Consider the following 19,622-nt stretch of genomic DNA (forward strand, 5'->3'; position numbering starts at 1 on the left):
CGTGTGCAGAAAGCACTGACAGCTTTATATATGTAGCGGTGTTTGCAGCATGGGCGCTTTACGTACCGTGCACATCTATATGTTCTATAGTCATGATTCCAACGTGACTGCAGTCACGTTTGAGACTTACTGTGACCAGTGCACGTTAGCTGTTCGTTGTCATTAATATGCATACCCGTGGGACCTATGTACATTTGCATATCATCCCCCCCGCACACACGTACGTCACCGGCATCCATTCCCCTGCTGGGAAAGGTGCGGTACTGCATGTTGAACATTCCTAATTCCCCCTCGCTCATGGCCCAGGATGCATATGTCGTCACCACAGGGCTGTTCAGATGACAGCTGCTTATATCCCATATGCATACAGGCCTTCGATTGTCAGGGTGTTGCTGTGGTGCTTTGGGTTTGGTCTTGTCCGCCCACAGTACGGGACCGCCCTGACCCTGTACGAATGTTAGATGAGTCACATGGGCACGTTTTGTCCGTGTCCATGGTACTATGTCACGGCCCCCCCCAATTAGTCTTAACCGTGTGCGCCGAATGTCCGGTGTATCCGTTGTAGATCTCGTTATACTAATTGCACACGGTCTGATCGAAGTAACCTACTGCCATTACTAACCCTCGGTATGTATGGGCTGTGTCGCAATATTACAAGGGTTTGACATTACGTGGCGTTCACTGAGCCACAGACATGTCCGTTGCTTTTTTTGGCCCGGTTCCGCTGTGCTACACACATTTAACATGGCGTAACAGGTTGAACAGCTCAGACACGAGGACATCGGGTTGTCCGTCGTTGTCTATTATTGAATGTCTCTGTGGAGTTTGTTTCACAAAGCGACACATTGTCGGCATTGTTAACGGACATCTCGCGCTGATACGTCCGCGCACCGACGCGGGTGACGTATGTCTGCCTTTGCCCGGCGAACAGGCATTATGCTGTGCCATTCTGTCTGGGGATATATGGTTTCCTTCCTTACGTAGATGATGTGCCATACTAGCAATGACCCTAGCGATGACCCGCGTCTAGGTGTGGGTACTGCTGTATTACCCACGAGAAGAGTGGCCTTAGGGTAAGTGGTGACCTAGGCAGAGGTTGCCACCGATCGTCACCCGCTACCCCCTCCTGGTCTACCTACACCACATAGAGTCTGCAAAGGTGCCCCGCGGATAGCCACACCCTATGCGGCTACCTACTTGGCCTATGCCTAAGGCCGGCTATGTGTGTGGTCCCTTGGGCATCGGACTCGAACGTGGCACGTCTGCCGTTGGTATGTCCAGCATTACCCACATCCGGCCCCAAGGCAGTTAACACAACATCCATGGGTCCACATGGTGTCCCAGCTGTGCACTCCGGGAACTCTATGGGGAATTTAACCCACACTGGACAGCTGTGTAATCCTAGCCTCACCTCAGGATACGTTCCTGAGTAGTAGCACAGGGCGACTGTAGTCACACTCCACATAGATGGTGCCTCCACTGACCCTGGGTATTACCATACCATTAGTTTGACAAGCCTTATCTGCAAAGCCATGGAGATGGATCATAATGGGACACATAGATGAGGACATAGGGGACCCGCATACTTTGGATACAACCCAGTTTAGCTTGGTCATAGTCAGATCATGCCCTTTACACGTGTTTCACTTTGTAGAATCAGTCACCAAGGCCATTGCTGAGGGTAAACCAGTCCATACAGCCTACCTCAACCCGGCAGAGGCCGTCGACACAATACCCCCCTCGGGTATACTTGATAAACCCGTCATCTTGAATGTAAGTCCATACATCGCCCTATGGGTTGCAAACGGGCTAGGTCACAGAACACACATGGCCATAGTTGCTGGCGCCATGTCATACTCACAGCCAGTCACAGGTGGTGTCCCATGGGGCTCAGTCCTGGGTCCACTATTTCCAGCATCTACGTTTCCAATGTACACGCACACAGGGGTTATGGGTGACAATGTTTGCATACGACTGCAAACCGGATGCCAAGGTCAGACACACATCTGACACAGATATCCTTCAGGAGTGCCTCACAGATGTGGATAAGTGGTACCAGAGACATGTCCTACAGCTAAATGCCAGGAAATGCATAGGCATACCCTTCGGGATGAACAAGGTTACCCGAGCTACCATATAGGTGGCAGTCCACTGAACACGGAGGGTTACCAGTGATCTGGGGACACGTGTTGTTGTTAACCGTTCGTTAGACACACATGTTGCTAACATAGTTGGGTAGGCCTTCCACATTGGCCACATCATCATGAAGGGATTCACATCTAGATCAGGGAGGTCATTGTCCCCTTGTACTCATCACTCAATAGACCTATGATTGGGTACAATGCCCGTTCAGAATGTATCTGACCCAACACCTGCAGCAGCTGGAAAGGCAACAACAGTTCTTCGACAAGCGGATGCAGGGTCTCAGGTATATGTGTTATACTGACCGACTGAAAGTATTCCAGCTGTATACAGTTGCATACCAGTTGCCCAGAGGTGACCCGTGCCTGGCATGCACGGCTACGTCGAACAGATCTGATGACTATGCTTCACGGAAATAAGGTAGATCCTCAGAACCACAAGGGCAGCTGCCGTACACCTTGACACTGTCATTAATCGAACGTGTTGTTGGGACGGATTCATCACCCGGACACTCACTATGCTGTGGAACGACATCCCAGTACATGTAAGGGCAAGCACCTCGCTGGCCTTCTGTTAGTATTTACACATGGATGTCTGCATTGATTTCTTTCTGTAACCTTGTAAATGAATGTTACATTAGCACATTGTGAATCTTTACATTTCGTTGGTCTATTTTACAGTACTCATATTCATACGGTTTATGTGTATATATTATGGTTCATTCATATTACTAGGTGTCTGCAGTTCTGTTAATATATTGGCACAATCCGTAGGACATATACATGTAGCTTACACAGTCAGAGATTTGGAAAACATTTTATGTTGGTTCATGTTTCATATATGTACATATTTTTCCATTTTCCGGTGAATACTGTACCTTCGAGCAATGTCTGTTGTCCTCACTGTGTGGGATGTGTAACCCAAGTAAGGTTTGTTCGCTTGTCTGCCTTTAAGGCATGTAATTAGTACCTAGCACATCTAATGTACCAACCAATTAATGCTTGTAAATTTAGTAGGTTGAACTACATTGTATGTAGTCTGAATAAGTCTGCTTATGAAGCAGACGTGTGCTCAAGACACTATGGTGACTGCCTTTAATTCTTGGTGTGCTCTGGTTGGTCACTGACGGTCCCTACGGTACCTCGTCTTTGCTTTGGACTTCATCGGCTGGTTGTCTGTGTTTCTTGTATGGAGAATGTCAACTGTAGTCCCTATGTGTATGAGTTGTGTAATGCTTTACTACGGCAGTGTAATTCCACGGGCTTTGCATTTATGTGTGCCATCTTAGTCATACGCTTGTCCATCCATGTGAATTGCCTACTATACACTGGTATGGGGCTGTACACATTTCACACCTGCATTTTGCATTCCCCGGAGTATGGTGTGCATTATTAGTGGAGTGGCGATGTGCGACACGTCCCTCCCACGGGGCGGGACAAAGGATTGCCTTTGAAACAACACCGAGGCCTGATTCTACATACCCAGACTCCCTTGACTGCAACAGTGGACAGTACCCATTACACATCCTTCATGTGTGCTGCAGTGTGATGTGGACGCAGCTGTATGGACCCGATACCCTGGGTATTTCTGTGCATGTGTGCTGTAGTTCATGGACAGCTATCATCAACATTGAACACGCTTGCGTGCCTATGTGTACCTGTGACGTGGTGACGACAATTAGATCACATGAGTAATGCAGGAAGCTAGCAGGCATGCTCTGAACAGAATTTTTGGGTCCTACAATGGACACCGATGTGCATTTGTCAAGTTAGATGTTGCTGGACTGTGTCCACCTGCCCAGTGCTTTTCACTGCTGGTGTATGTTCCCCAATCGCGGATGTCTGTTTGACTACCCATTCCACATGGTGCTACATAACCGCTGCGTTAGTACTGTGAACAAATGACATACATCCAAAGATGGTGGTTACCAACTGCTTCATATAAACCTCAGACATCCCAATGGGACATATCCGTCACTATATTTCCAATATAACACCACCAGAACATGTTGCTTACCTATGCATTCATGTAACCATGTTGTCTTCGTAGGTGGGAATGCCATAGTTTACACATCCTACGTGACGTTGTGTGTGTGCCATTAGTATGTGTTCCACAGGTCGCACATCTGTTCCGCTGTATGGTAGCGGGTGCTCCTCAGTCTGTTGCTGGCAGATTGAGTGCTGTGTACGCCGGTGTTGGCACGAGAGTCCGGCTCTGTATGTGGAATGTCAACTGTGGTCCCTATGTGTATTTCCTGTGTCATGCCTTACCGGGCTATGTCATTTACCCGGGTTTGCAGTTGTGGGTGCCATCCTGGCCATACGGGTGTCCATCCATGACAATTGCCTACTGGACACTAGTATAGGGCTGTACACATTCCACACCTACATTTAGCATTCTCCGGAGTATGTTTTGCATTATTAGCGGCGAGTAAGGCAGGTGCTACGCACATCCCTCCCACAGGGCGGGAGGAAGGATTGCCTGCGAAACAACACCGAGCACAGAGTCTACATACCCAGAATCCCTTGACCGCGACAATTGACAGTACCCATTACACATCCGTCCTCTGTGCGGAAGTGTGATGTGGATGCAGTGCTATGGACCCGGTACCCTGTGTAATTCTGTGCATCTGTGCTGCATTACATGGACAGCTATCAGCAACATTAAACACGTTTGCGGTGCATATGTGTACCTGTGACGTCAATGAGTTCACTTAAGTGTTGAAAGAATGCGGCATTCCTGTCTTTAGACAAATTTTTGGGTCCTACATTGGACACCACTGTGCATATGTAAAGTGTAGAGCTTGTCGGACTGTGTCCTTGTGAGAAGTGGGTTTCACTGAGACTGTGTGTTCAGGAATCGCGGATGTCTGTTGGACTACCCATTCCACATGGTGCTACATAACCAGGTGATGTAGTACTGTGGACAAATTACATACATCCAACGATGCTGGTTAGCAAATACTCAATTTAAACCGCAGGCGTCCCACTGGGACATATCCGTCACTGTATTTCCACTATAACACCACCAGAACATGTTGCTTACCTATGCATTCATTTAACCATGTTGTCTTCATAGGTGGGAAAGCCATAGTTTACATATCCTACTTGACGTTGTGTGTGTGCCATTAGTATGTGTTCCACAGGTCGCACATCTGTTACGCTGCACGGTAGCGGGTGCTCCTCAGTCTGTTGCTGGCAGATTGAGTGCTGTGTACGCCGGTGTTGGCACGACGGTCCTGCTTTGTATGTGGAATGTCAACTGTAGTCCCTATGTGTATTTCCTGTGTTATGCCTTCCCGCGGCTATGTCATTTACCCGTGTCTGCAGTTGTGGGTGCCATTCTGGCCATACGGGTGTCCATCCATGACAATTGCCTACTGGACACTACTATAGGGCTGTACACATTCCACACCTACATTTAGCATTCTCCGGAGTATGGTTTGCATTATTAGCAGAGAGTAAGGCAGGTGCTACGCAGAAATCCCTCCCACAGGGCGGGTGAATGATTGCCTGCGAAACAACACCGAGCACAGAGTCTTCATACCCAGAATCCCTTGACCGCAACAATTGCCAGTACCCATTACACATCCGTCATGTGTGCGGAAGTGTGATGTGGATGCAGTTCTATGGACCCGGTACCCTGGGTTTTTCTGTGCATCTGTGCTGCATTACATGGAGAGCTATCAGCAACATTAAACACGCTTGCGGTGCATATGTGTACCTGTGACTACAATGAGTTCCGTTAGGTGATTAAAGAAGGCGGAAGAGCTGTCTTTAGACAAATTTTTGGGTCCTACAATGGACACCACTGTGCATATGTAAAGTGTAGAGCTTGACGGACTGTGTCCTTGTGAGCATTGGATTTCACTGATACTGTGTGTTCAGGTATCGCGGATGTCTGTTTGACTACCCATTCCACATGGTGCTACATAACCAGCTGATTTAGTACTGTGAACAATTGACATACATCCAAAGATGCTGGTTACCAACTGCTTCATATAAACCGCAGACATCCCAATGGGACATATCCGTCACTGTATTTCCAATATAACACCACGGAACATGTTGCTTACCTATGCATTCATTTAACCATGTTGTCTTCATAGGTGGGAATGCCATAGCTTACATATCCTACTTGACGTTGTGTGTGTGCCATTAGTATGTGTTCCACAGGTCGTACATCTGTTCCGCTGTACGGTAGCGGTGCTCCTCAGTCTGTTGCTGGCAGACTGAGTGCTGTGTACGCCGGTGTTGGCACGAGTCCGCTCTGTATGTGGAATGTCAACTGTGGTCCCTATGTGTATTTCCTGTGTCATGCCTTACCGCTGCTATGTCATTTACCGGGTTTGCAGTTGTGGGTGCCATCCTGGACATACGGGTGTCCATCCATGACAATTGCCTACTGGACACTACTATAGGGCTGTACACATTCCACACCTACATTTAGCATTCTCCGAGTATGTTTTGCATTATTAGCGGGAGTGAGGCAGGTGCTACGACACATCCCTCCCACAGGGCGGGAGGGAGGATTGCCTGAAACAACACCGAGCACAGTGTCTACATACCCAGAATCCCTTGACTGCAACAATTGACAGTACCCATTACACATCCGTCATGTGCGGAGGTGTGATGTGGATGCAGTTGTATTGACCCGGTACCCTGGGTATTTCTGTGCATCTGTGCTGCATTACATGCACAGCTATCAGCAACATTAAACACTCTGGCGGTGCATATGTGTACCTGTGACGACAATGAGTTCAGGTACGCATTGAAATAAGACATAATTTGGTTCTTTCCACAATTTTGGGTCCTACAATGGACACCACTGTGCATATGTAAAGTGTAGAGCTTGTCGGACTGTGTCCTTGTGAGCAGTGGGTTTCACTGATGCTGTGTGTTCAGCAATTGTGTATGTGTGCTTGACTACCCATACTGTGTTGTGCTACAGGAAACATGTCTTCCGACACCAGAAACCAATGCTATACATCCATTGTTGCAGGTTAACAACCACTTTCATACCATACCCAGAGGTCACGATTGGGAGGTATTGCCACTTTATTATCGGAACAACACCCCAGACTGTGTACATCATGGGAACTTTAGGCCAGTCTTACCGCCATTTCCAATTGTAATTGGCAGACACATGTCAATACATGTATGATAACACATATTGTCATGCAGAAGTTGATCTATGTTATTTGGACATTGGCTTCTGCTTTTGGCATCCGTTGCTGTGAGTGTTGCCAGTTAACATACACATTGCTTGCTCAGAGGCAGACTACACACTACTGCGCAGTACTGTGGTCTCCTTTAAGGACCCTGAGCCAGTGGTCAATGGTACAGCAGCCACTGCATCAATCACATTTGCCATCTACCAGTACCTACAGGACTGCATGTACCAGGCATTCACTTACCCAACTGTGGTTCATTGTACCAATGCCAAGCGTCCAGTGTGGTGTACCCCAGCCATACACATGATGTACAACACGAGGAGGTGGCTACTACAGGGTGGAGCAGACACCTTGTGAGGTGTGACACCCTTGGTCATCATATGTGTAGAGTTACACAATGTCATGGGATTGTCCAGGGCACATTCCACAGATATACCTACATGGACCTGGCTGACAATCATACCACCTTCAGTTGCTATGCTCGACACCTGTGAGGTCACTACCACATATGCTCTGACTGGGTTCACATAGAGGTGGGGTTTACTCAACATACACACATTGCCGACATACAGGCTGACAGGTCCAGTGAGGACATCTCCACACCCTCCACCACACATGTGGAGATGTCTGTACCAGCGGTTTGTGGTCACCAAATGTTCTGTGACACACAGGTGGGACATGCTCTCTCCAGGGTAGTGTGAAAAGCATCCATGAGACCAGATGGTGAGCCCGCTGTGTACTCCACTATCTCATTTGGGATTAGGACCCACAGTTAGGACAGCTATTTCTTTATAGCCTCACCTCAGGTAGGGTGCCCAGGTTGTATCGCATGACAACTGTATTCCCACATCACAGGGCCAATGCCTCCACTGAGGCTGGTTATTACTGTCCCAGTACCCTGAGGAGACCTATCTGCATAGACATGGGGTGGGATCATACTGCGGTTCGTACATGACTGCATAGGGGACATACATAGGACGAAGCCCGCACGGTTTGTCTTGTTCAGGGGCGGTTCATGCCTTTAAGACATGGTTGACATTTTCGGACGGTCACCCAGCCCATTGCTGGGGTGTTGCAGTCCATACAGCCTACCTCGTCCTGGCAAAGGGCTTCATAACATTACCCCCCTCAGGTAACGTTAATGAAACCATTGGCTGGGATGTGAACATGTACATCACAGAATGTGTTGTAAACTGTCTATGTGACACAACCCACATGGTCATAGTTGCTGGCTGCATGTCAGACCAACTGCCTGTCACAGGTGGTGTCCCATGGTGCCATTCCGTGGGTGCACCCTGTCATACATCTACATTTCCACGGTACAGGCACACACGGTGTTATGGGTAACATTGTTTGTAGATGCTTGCAGAACAGATGCCATACTGGGACGGACATCTGACACAGATATCCTTCGCAGGGGCCTCCCGGATATGCATATCTGCTGTCAGGGACATGTCCCACAGCTGACTGGTACATAATGCAAAGTCATACCTGTCGAGGGTAGTAGGTCACCCCTGTACAACGTATAGGTGGCTGTCCACACAGCACAGGGGTGACTACCAGGGATCAGGGGACAGGGTTTGTCGGTCGCCTTTCATTCAACACACACATTGCTATCGTGGTTCTGTGGGACTTCTACATTGACCACCTGTATGTGCAGGGAGTCACATCTGACTTCACAGCCCGACACGCATACACGGTCACTATATAGCATAGAACTTCACTTATTTGCCTAAGTATGAGCTTATTGTTGTGGCAGTTTGGTAGCTTATTCTGTTTCTTGGGACATTTAGGTATTTCAGTTACGGAGATAACCGATTCAGGCTACAATTACATTAAATACGGAAATCATTATGACCTACACTCTTCGCACACTTCCCGTTTTTAATGCTTTATTTCGGAACACGTATGCCAATACAGGGACTGCCCCTCGCAAAGTGGGACGGTTGGTGACCTTAGTCGCTACTCCTGTGTCGGTGCGGCGTGCTGACATGCTGCTGTACACCTTCTCTGACTATGCACACTCACAGTACATTGCTGTACGGACACGGTATTACGCGTATCCTTTGTTCCTTGGACAGGTACATTTCGGGCTGCGTGGGTTTTATTTGCTTCTCTGTTTAGTTAGGACGGGTACTTTGTTGCATACTCTGCGGACATTTCATTCTGCACGGGCCATGGCTGCAGCCATTTCTATTCTGGGCGGACTATGGCGGACAGCACGTTAGGTTGCTCTTCGCCTGCCTGCTTAAACACGCCTACTGACGCATCCTACTTGGGCTCGCTCACGTACACTACGCACATGCCTGTGGTTACGGTGCACTCTCATTAATATGCATATGGCGCTACTGCGCCGGCTATGCAATGCACCGCCGGCGCAAGCCTTACGCCGGCCTTGCGCCGAGCTTCATGAATCCCGGGGATAGTCTATACAATCCCAGTGGTAATATCAATATATGTGTCATATGTGTTTTCTAAGGAAAGTCAAAGAAAAGAGACACCGTTTTCATAAAATAAGCCTTGTACACCCTCACTGTCATTGCATCAATAACCTTGACTACCTTTTCTTGCAAAGAGGCCAGCAACACACTGGGGTATTTCAAACAATCCTAATGCCAAAGGTAAAGCACTTTATCCCTTAAAAGAAATAATCCCTGTGATTCACGAAAGCTCCATGCAAAAAGAAGCTCTTCTTGCACCGGGCATTCCATGTCTGTGTAAAGCAGCAGCACGCCTTGCATATTAATGAAGGCACGCCACTGTATTCTCTACATGGACACGATCCGTGTATGAGTACAGGGCGTGTGTCTGTACAGTGCATGGACACTAAACACGCTCCCTGTGCTCAGAAAGTGCCATATGGCACTTTCTAAGCCATACTGACATAATATTAGAGCATAGCTCTAATAATATGCCAGTATTTCAGTGTCCATGGACACTGAAATGTAAAATAAATCATTACAGTGTCCACGGACACTAAAATAAAACCAGCAAAGAGGAAAGCAATACAGGGAGTGTGTCACAGCTTCTGTGACACCCCCCCTGTATTGCTAAACTGCCATATGGCACTTCAGCATTCTGCAGAAGCAGGAAATGTGTGCAAATGCACAGTACGTGCATACCTCTCAACCATACAGATTTTTGCAGAATGTCCCGATTTGTACCTCAAATTCTTGGTCCACATCCCAGAACATGATGGTGTTCTGACAAATTAGTGGAAAATCATTAAGAGTGAAGTCAAAAATAATGAGAGACATTTGAGTTTCAGACATTATACCCTTCAGAAAAGTCATGCTACATCAAAGCCTGTTATTCTATCAACTTTCTAAGTTGGCAAGAGCAATATTTAAAAATTGTCCCTATATTTTGGCCTTTATCCCACTTTTATTTATGGCTATGTCCAGAATTATTGTTCTAAGAGGTTGAGAGGTATGCACACATAACGGGTAAAATTCCGCAAATGTAAATAAGCACAAGCACAGCCCACAAAAACAAGAAAGTCCATAGAGAACATGTCATGCATCAGCATGAAACTCGCACAGAATCCTGAAAGCACAATTATTGCCATTATGTCACAAATACAGTCCCAAGTAGTTGTCAGAACACCACAATATGCACCCATAGAACCTAAATAAATAATAATAATATATCCTTGTTTGTAATGCCCTAAGGAATGTTTAAGTATAGCTAACTGAGTGTGTATATTACAGCTTAAACATTCCATAGGAACTAACAGAAAATAGACAGATAAACTTTCTAAGCCATGGTAGTGTATTGGTTAGAGTTGTGGCTTTACATGTATACATTCATGGCTTGAGTCCCAAAACAAGCAGCTTATTTTCTCTTGTGAAAGTAGTGTTAAAATTATTTTAGTAAACGTAAATTATGTAGCAATTATTTTTTTGTCAACCAGGGTAGTGTAGCAGTTCCAACAGTGAAATGTCAGTGTGGAAAAGATGTGAAACCCCCATAGAAACACACATGCCCTATACAGTATAGTCACACAAGAATATGATGTAATGAAAGCTCATAGGGAGATGTCATGGAAGGTAAATGTAAAATTATAAATATGTATGTAAATATTTATTTTATATTATACAATGACTGGCCATTAACATACAAAAATGAGTAAAAATGAGTACGCTAACTGGCCAGCCCAGAGTGCCCATTGTAAATCCGAGAGTATGCAAATGGAAAAAGGTCCAGATGCCTGGACTATTTCCAATTGCATATCTCCTGATTTATTTTTATTTTTAGTCTGCGGAGATAGCAATGGGGAAATGAAGATTTCCGTTGCTTTTTTTGAACATATCTCGCTATATGTTATGAGGTGAAGAACTTGTATAACATAGCAAGATATCATAAAAAATGCAATTGAGATCTTCCTTTTAACAGAGAAATGATGATCTGTTGCCTTTTTAATAGATCTCACTGTGTTATACAAGTTCATCAACTCGTAAAACATACCGAGATATGTTAAAAAAAGCAATCAAGATCCCCCTATTTCCATTGCTACCTCAGCACAGCACTGATGTACTGTGTAATAATGTGAACATGTCCCTTATGCATGTGCAGCACATCAGAAATGGCCCAGGATACTGGAAAACTGCAGAAAGGCAGCATGGTGGCATGATATAATAACATTATTTAAGAAAGGTAAGTATTGTTTTCCTTAAATAATGTCATTGTGTAATAGCAATAACCCATGGCTGGGTGTGGGCAATGCTGGATTTATCCACGATTGGCATTGTTTGGTCAAGAGGGCATTGCCCTCATGACCAAACTAAATCCAGCGTTACCCACACCCAGCTGTGGGTTATTGCTTAAATATAACATTATAGGTATGATATGCATAAATGTGCCTTAATCAGTCTGTATCCATCAGACCTTGTTCTGCCCAGAAACAAAAGAACTAGCCCTGCCAAGTCTCAGACTTGGGACACTACCCTCAACAATCACAGCAGCATACCACTACACCATCTGAGGTGTGAGAATTTGTTGTGCTTTAATGAGCATATCCTGCATTTAGGTCATTTGACATTGATTAAAAAAAAAACAGTAGCCCTAAGTGATGAACTTATGACACTGAACAGTACAGTCAGAGGAATGTATCAATAAAACAGCTGAGCTGTAGAAAACAATGTTGCTTTTTCAAACATATCATGCAATAGAGGCATACAACATTAGGTAGAAAGCTTCTTGGAACAATTTGTGTGTTCTATATAGACATATACAAACACACACACACACACACACATATATATATATATATATATATATATATATATATAGACAGATAGATAGATATGGGTCTACTTTGAAACATTTAAAACCCATAACATCTAATTTCATAATATTGAGACCGGAACATCTAAAACCCTAAAACCCATAACATTTAATTTCAAAACATCTAACACTACAAATCACAAGAAAACAACATCCCCTCCACATATAATGACACCAAACTACCAAACACACTTTTTACTACATTTCTGCAGGGTGGCAAGCACCCCTGTACACCCAGTAAATTAAATATACCAACTCCAAGATTGTGCTACAGTGGGAAAAAGTTAATTCCCTAACCCCACTGTATCAAGCCCCCCTGCAGAAGCAGTAAAAAATGTGCTTGGTAGTTTGATGTCATTATATGTTATGTGTGGAGGGGATGTTATTTTCATGTGATTTGTACTGTTAGATGTTAGGAAATTCAGTGTTATGGGTTTTAGATGTTCTGGTTTCAGTGTTATGAAATTAGATGTTATTGGTTTTAGATGATTTGAAGGGGATATATATATATATATATATATATATATATATATATATATATATATATATATATATATATATATATATATATATATATGTATATATAACATGCAGTGCAGTTATATTTCAGAACCATCCCTCTCAACCTGTTAGTGAAAGGAACCTGTACAAAGACTGTAAAGGGGGGGGGGGTAGGCCATATATATGGACATATTTCAAAAATCGCTGTTACAAATGAAGACATGTTACAGCAACAGTGTGTGTTTCAGCAGACAGTCACCGAAGGAGATGATGATGGGAACTGAAATATCATGTCATTTATTTACTGACATAAATCCTTAGATCATTACCGTGATTTACCAGACAAATAGAAATAAATTGTGGAACTGACTAAACGTATGGTCCAAAAATCTGGATATTTTGTGGAAAATCTGGCAGTGGAGAGGTATGCTCAGAACCCCTTAATGCAATGAATGTGGACCAAGCCTGACAAAGTGTGTGTTTGGGGGGGGGGGGCAAAGGGCTGAAAATAGGAGCATGTCCAAAATACATCAGTAAATAAGCTGAGAATGTTCATGTTGTAACAGTGTATGTCCTAACATATATCAACTGAAATATCACAATTCCAGGACTCCATTGCTTCTCATTAGTTACTGATCTCAGTCCTCACATCATCCCATTGATGTGTCATGCATGCATAACAGTTATGGGGACCAGACCAAAGATATTTGCCACACAACTGGACATCCTATGAATATGTGGACATAACACAACATTAGGGAAACTTACACTGAGCTACCAGGCAATGTCCAACCTACAATCAGACTGACATAAAACTACCCAGGTCCAACTCTGGGTATGTACACATGCATTAGCAAATATAACTGGCAGTGCAAGGATGTAATACTAGTGGAACACAGACACTGGTGTGAAAGTGCATATGACCAAGCAAGTGCACCACAATCACAGCTACATTCCAGTAAGCAAACTGAACACAACAGTATAATACTGTGTGAGCAACCACATACCATTTGCCATTCATACATTACCCCTATATATACAGCTCCAATTCATAGTATACTGGGAATCCTGAGGTGATACATGACATTTCACAGTTAGCCACTACAAGCATATGGACCTGATAGACCACCAGCAACTATAGCAGCATGCAGCATCAGATAAGTAAAGGGTGTATGGCACTCACAGTGGCTACTCTCCCTACCCAGCCTAAAAAACATATACACACAACATTGCTACACAGTCTTGGCAGTCTGTTCATAATGGCCAGACAGACATACTGTCATATGTGCAGATTTCCACAAAATTACCAGGCTGTGGACCCACAACCCTAGCCACCACTGCATACCATGGCCAGGAGTCTGCCAGGTCATTATCAGGCAATGCATAGCATACTAATGGGACAGGGGGCTGGAAAGAGTGACATATCAGACATAATGGTGTTACAAATTGAAACAGTAGCTGCTGTTACATGTGTTTTTGTAACATTACATCCCTGAAGGAAATGATGTGTGGAACACCAATGGATGACAACACTTACTAACTACAATCCTCACATTATCCTACCAACCCCACAAAAGCAGATGTTGGTCGAGGAACAGACTAAGCATAATAGGCAAACATCTGGTCAGTCTGTGGAGAACATGCCAGTTGAGAGCTATGTCAGAGGCATATCACTGCCAGATGTCAAGTCATCCAGTAAATGCATGTCCAGACAAACCTTGTCAATGTAGCATGTGCATAACAACACTAATGACATACAATCTGTACCAAACTCTGGAGCTTTGTCCCCCATGTTGCTGGGCTGTCTCCACTTGTCCTGTCCTGTGAGGTATTTCCACCTACTGTCTGTGAAACTGTAGCATCTACACTTCTGTAATGTCCCCCTGCACAGGCCAGGTAAATGGGCAAATCCCACATGAAGAGCATCCCATATGTCGGAACTAGCAACTATCTCCAGACCCACAACACAATACTATGTGGGCAACTACATAGTTTTATGGCCTCAGCAATACCTGACAGGACCACATCAGCCCCCTCAAGGTAGGCTGCATGCTTGTGATGGAGAGCAGCAATACACAAACCACAGACTTGGTCCCTAGATTGGCCATACAGACCAAATCCGGAGCACCACCAACTTGGCATCAAGTCAGCCTTTGCCTGATCAAGCATATATGGTCAAAGGCGGAGTACTGTAAGGCTAACTATGAGTACAAATTGGACACATCCACCAAGGTCAATCACAAGGCCATCTTGACATATGTCTGCATTCTTTGAGGCCACAAACCAACCCACACTGTAATGGTAGCCAATCAGACCACATACGCACACAACATTGCTATAGGCAACCTGCTGCAGATAGGTTTAGGGCAAACATCACCGCCTGGCTCAGCATCACTGTAGCTGGATATGCACAGCACCCACACCCCTCCCCTCATCACCAGTGAGCAGGTACATACTGCCTGCTGAAAGGCAGCAAACATAAGTATCCATGACACCTGATAACATCCCTGTCGGCATTCTACATGAACTCAGGCATGTGCTCCCAGCTTCATTACACACCATAGTCACACCAAGCCTTGGCAGCATTCACACAACACCAAACATCTGCATGGAAGATGGCCAATGTCATCCCTTGACACAGACATGAATGAGGAGTAGAGGAGTAGGTAATTAAGTAGCACTCATTGAGGGGAATATGACACCTCAGGGCCAGCAGTGCAATGCAAGCAGATACAGCGCTGATACTCTACAGGGATATGGTGTGGTTGTGAGTCGTGGCTAAGTTGTATTCAGTGTAGATGTGCAGATTCTGTACATATGGTTACCAAATGTATGAGGTCCTGTGATGTGTCTCCCTTGTTATGTCTCCCAGGTGCAATGTTGCATCAGCAAAGGTCAACTTTCTCAGCGGCTGAGACAAATATAATCATAGAAGCCATACTACACAGCCATGACATAATGTTTGGCTGGAACCAGAAACATCTGCAGGAGAAGACTGGCCGGTGGGATGACCTTGTCCACAGGGTAAATGATGGCCCACATGCACGTACATTCGAGCAGTCTGGCATTGTGAAAGTGACCTCATACGCCATGCCCAGCAAAGGGTTGCTGCAGTGGCCAGGGACCGCACAGCCACAGGCATTGGCCCGGCCTTGCAGCCCTACTGATACCCACCAGGGGCACCCATCCCAGTACATCAGAGTACAGACCCTCCACATACTTGAGGTGGTTGGCACCCAGACAATGGACAAGAAGTGTGCAGGTAAGGCCCCAGTGTAGATTACTAGACATACTTGTAATTGTAGAGTATCTACATGCATGTGTCAAGTCAGACTGCAGGCGTGGATGGGGTTTTCTAATTCACAGATGTGCACATCTATGGTGAAGGACAGCAAACTGTGTAGTACTGGAGGTTGTACTGTAAATGTGCGGACATGCTGCATCCATCCTGTACCAATGCCACATGTGGGTCTGCTGGCTATACTCCCCTCACAACACAACTACCTAGGTCCCTCCGGTCTGGATGTGAGACTGCAGCCTGCAGCTGGTGAGTATGCAATTGTACTATTGTGGTTGGCCAATACCCCAGGTATATGAAGTCCATGCGATGTATCATACACACAACTGTCACTCTTAGCCATATTGCTTTATGTGCATGTTCACTTGTGTTGGGGTCAACTGCATTACATCACAGTGGTCACCACAGGGGCCTATCTGATAAGAATGCATTATCCCTGTAGCATAATTCACAGCCTGTCAGTGCAAGACTTCTGGACAGAGAGCAACAAAATGGGTGGACAACCGGCCTAAGGTAGGGACATGTGTGAAACATTACGGTCATATAGTGGATATAAACAGTGTACACATCCCTGTTAAGATGCCAGGTGTTTGTGATGTATATACAAATTGAGACCACAATATGTCAGTCCTCATCTTTTCCAAACTGTAATGTGCCCTATGACATGAACAATTCCCTGTACAAACAATCAATCTGTTGGCCACCAAATATGGAGTATACAAACCTCACAATACACTGGATGCATATGTGTGCACACCCTTCAAATAATATGTTATTGCAAAAGCTTGTGATTTACTGACAGCATACAGTCTGCTTGGGTACACACAAGTTATCAAGTAAAGGCTCTCTGACTAACACCAAATAACAATCTGCTGTCCAAGTGGGATAATCCTGACATTTGCTCAGTTGTCTGCAACAGCCATGGCTTGCAAACAACATACAAAGCAGAACAAAGGATCTCATATTTGAAAGCTATCAGTCAAGAGTAGGGTACAACAACATTACCACAGCATTGCATACACCATGGAACACAGTGGAGACAGTAGTCAAAAGGTGGATTGAATATGGGACAACAGTGCCATTGAAAAGAACCTGATGTCCCTCCAAAAATGATGACAACACATGTCAAGACCCGGTCAGGGGGGTTGCCAGGGGAAATATAGCAACACCGAGGGAGTTGCAGGAACCTCTTGCTAGTACTGGTGTTCTGTATTACCTGTCAGAACACTCTCCCATATTCTGCATGCATCTGGCCTATGGGGTAGGGCAGAAGGTGTAAGCATTTCCACACACCAAAAACATCCAGGGGTGGATACAAATTGCAATACAGTACATCACATCTCCCAAAGATGTGATGTACTGTAAATGTGTTATGGTGTAATGAGACTAGGGAGCGACCTCACAGCCACAATACCAACAGGTATGTGTGGTGCACAAGCAACAACTCTCATAACCAAGATCAACATCCCCATTGTGAATCACGCTGGTGGCAGTGCCCTGCTGTGAGGCTGCCATTCCACAGACAGTACAGACAGAATAGGGCCTGTAGTCATGGTAGTGGGAATTCTGAATATTTCCTTATAACACCTACAACTGCCCAAAATCCATCAGGCATCTGCAAGAACACTGATGATGAGGAGGTGTGTCAGCCTTCAACATGACAAAAAACTAAAACATACATCCAAAGCTACCTAAGAATGGCTATACCTGAACACAAACATGGTTATGAATTGTCCCAGCCAGAGCCTAGACCAACACCAGATAGAAAACCCCAGTGTGACCTGATGAGGGCTGTGCACATGAGCTGCCCTTGCAATCTGACAGAGTTGGATGACCTTTGCATGGAAGAGTGGCCAAATAATGACAAGTCAGGATGTGTCATGCTGATAGACATCGTTATAATAAGATGGAATGCTGTAAGCCACTTACAAGGTGCATCAGCAACTTATCATTTTAAGAGTGTGCACACGTATGCAATCACCATATTGTACATATTGCAGTCATTAAATTTTAAAAGTAACACACGTGTTTGTTTATCGATTGGATTGAAGAGGTCATATGTCACATGGAAGATGGGTGACATACTTGAATGCATTATTGAGGTCTCACCTTGTATATCACAAGAACATGGCATGTTAACAGGGTTGAGTGCATCTATCATAACCACTGCAAGCTTACAAGGCTGGTGGTGTAACAGGAATTGTGTGACCATAGATTTACTGCTGGTTTGGTGATCTGACACTCACATGCATGTCATTTATCAGTGATGTCACTCCTCAGATCATCCCAATTATGTAACAGAGAAACACAGGAGTTATGAGAAAGAGAGCAAACATATGAGACAGACCTCTACACATCCTGAGAGGATATGTACAGTTGTGAGGTATGTTCTGTAGTACTTGCCACTGTGCTATACAGGTAAACAGCAATGATGTGTACATGGGTGCAGTCTGTGTTGGGTAATGGCCATCACATACTAACACTAATTACGTATCCCAGAGCTATATACTGTCAGTTACATTAGTTGACATCCCACTCTTGTGCACAGCATTGCTGTACACAGTGACAATGCCCACACACACTCTTTCACCAGTGGCCACAGATGATGGACAGTTGGCAGGTGGTGACATTAAACAGGCTAGTGTGGTGACGATGGCAGGTGTGAGTGTAGACGCTGGCCATAGCCAGAGTGCAGGCAAGGTCCCACACAGGCATATAGACAGGGGTGCTTGCAGGAGGAATGCTGCTTGTTGGGCCACTGTTGCCAGTGCCACAGATGGAGTCACCAGACGCATGTTCCAAGCTATCATGGATGCACAGGCACATAGTGAATGTCACAACACACAAATACTCAGGGTGGTGGATGCAACTCTCTCTGATATACGTGGTGACATACATGACCTTGTTGGGTTCACATGTCAAAATACTGAGGGCATTAATAGACTGTAGGGGGAGACCTTGGCAATCCCCGACCATGGCATGTCTGTGCTAGAGCATGTGGTGGGAGATGGGCATTGGCCACATGGATGTAGGTCATCACCAACAACAGCTGAGAGTGTATGGGGCCTTGCACCTTTCCACTCCTTTAGTGGCAGCGACACCAGCACTACCAAAGATGGGTTACCATCCACATCACACTGGAGCAGGCCATGGCCACACGGTCCTGTCCAGTCATGTCGCGGGCACAGATCCAGTGGACAGCCATCACCATCAGGAAGGAGT

Source organism: Protopterus annectens, chromosome 11.part0, assembly GCF_019279795.1.
Source record: "Protopterus annectens isolate FY-2018-M chromosome 11.part0, PAN1.0, whole genome shotgun sequence".
Lineage (NCBI taxonomy): Eukaryota > Metazoa > Chordata > Ceratodontiformes > Protopteridae > Protopterus > Protopterus annectens.